Source organism: Cetorhinus maximus, chromosome 23 (assembly GCF_964194155.1).
Source record: "Cetorhinus maximus chromosome 23, sCetMax3.hap1.1, whole genome shotgun sequence".
In the NCBI taxonomy this organism is placed as follows: domain Eukaryota; kingdom Metazoa; phylum Chordata; class Chondrichthyes; order Lamniformes; family Cetorhinidae; genus Cetorhinus; species Cetorhinus maximus.
Window position 1 is genome coordinate 44,451,831 of NC_135901.1, and position 1,931 is coordinate 44,453,761.

At 43.8% G+C, this 1,931-nt stretch overlaps 1 non-coding gene across 1 annotated transcript; it reads left to right on the forward strand.

Moving 5' to 3' along the window:
- Positions 1-1,649: 1,649 nt before the first annotated feature.
- trnav-uac (transfer RNA valine (anticodon UAC)) lies at positions 1,650-1,722 on the forward strand. The gene has a single exon. It is a non-coding gene; the product is annotated as a tRNA-Val (tRNA).
- The last annotated feature ends 209 nt before the right edge of the window (positions 1,723-1,931 follow it).

A 1,931-nucleotide genomic window follows, 5' to 3' on the forward strand; every position in this document is an offset into this window, starting at 1 on the left:
AGGGGGTGTAAGTGAAGCGCTGCTTCACCTGAAAGGAGTGTTTTGGCCCTTGGAAAGTGAGGAGGAATTCCCCTAAAGGGCCAACTGTCAGTTGTTCTTTCACAGAGTGCTGAACCTTGTTCTGCTATTCACACATTCTGCTTTCTTGCCTTTATGCCACAATCAGTATCTTTATTCGCCCTTACCACTATCATTAACACTGCCTTTGTCTTGTGTCCCTGACTCCTTTGTCAACCCTTCCTGAGCCCCCACCTATCGCTGACCTTCCCACCTGCTCCACCCAACCCCTCGTATAACAATATAAACTCCATCACATTTCTGCTTCTCTTTCGATCTGAAGAGTCACAAGGACTCGAGACATTGACTCTGTTTCTCTCTTCACAGATGCTGTCAGATGGTGAGTTTTTACAGCATTTTCTGTTTTTAATACAGATTTCCAACATCCGCAATGTTTTAACTTATTAAATTGCTTCTTCTATATTGTTCTGCAGTCTCTCAGCTTTCCACATAATTTTGCCATCTCTGCTGAAGGTTACGCATAGGTTCAGGAAAGGATGGAACTCGCACCCCCTGACATACGAGATGAGTGCTATAACCACTGAGCTATGGAGCCACCTAATAACCTAAGCTAACGGAAAATCGACCATGTTCAGTAAAACGAGGCAGATGCTGAAGTTCCAGGTGGATGACATTTGATAGACCTGGAAATGTCTGAGAGGGAGAACAGGAAGTTAAAAGATGCGACATGAAAGCGGCAGAATTTGATGTGTGTCAGTTACTTTCAGTGGTGAATTTCTGCCGTGTGCCGCCTTGTCAGTTTCACAGGAGCCGCAGGGATGAGGCTGGTGGCATCTGGTTAAAATTAGGAATAATGAGAACTGTAGTCAGCAGGATTCAAACCTACAGGGGGAGAGACCAATGGATTTGAAATCCATCACCTTAAACATTCAGCCACGACTAACAGCAGCTTCCGAGCTCAAATGTGTTCTTGTCAAATCAGAGATGGCTGCAAAATAAGTCACTCGGCCCGTCGTGTCTGTGCTGGCTCTCTGGAAGAACAACTCAACCAATACCACACACCCTCCTTTCCCCCACAACAATTTATATTTGTATTGCCTCTCCGTGTTTTTCCAAACAAAATAAAGGACCAAAACCAGCCCTATATTAAACTAGAATCTCCTCTTGTTCTCCGAAAGGGAATTCCTAAAGTTCCCCAAAGTGGGAATGTGACTTAAACTGTGGCAGTGCTGGGATTCGGATCCACTCCTCCAGGGACTTGAAGAAACCCAAGTCCAAATCTTCACGTTACTGGGTCGGGAAAACTTTGTTAATTAAGGGAAACAGTGCATGGATTCTGCAGAAACTCCTTCTTCAAAAGTGAATTAGACAGTTACTTGAAATAGAGAAAAATTAGGCTTATGGAGAGAGAGAAATATATTGAGACGAAATGGTTCCTCTTTAAAAAGGAAGCTGGCACAGAAGAGATGATCTAATGACCATCCAACCTGCTGTACCATTTGATGATGACATTGTTGATCAGTCTGTCTCCAGCATTCCTAATGAGAACAGCCGAATTCCATTTCTTCAAAACAAAGACTCAAAAATGCTGTTGCGGAACTGCATTGTAGTCAGATGCACTTACCAATGGAGTTTCTGTAGTGTAGTGGTTATCACGTTCGCTTTACACGCGAAAGGTCCCCGGTTCGAAACCGGGCAGAAACTTTACCGCAACTTACACATTTAAGTAACAGGAAAAGCTGCGTTGCTCCTTCTTGTTGTTAAATATTAGCTGAATGCAGTGTCTCACAGCCGTATTGCACTTGCTCTTCGCCTTATCTGTTGGAACTCGCCGGGTAACAGGAGAGTTGGCGATTTCTGTCTTTTTTTGTTGTCTAATGATCCAATGACAATCTGGGACTGTGAGACAATGA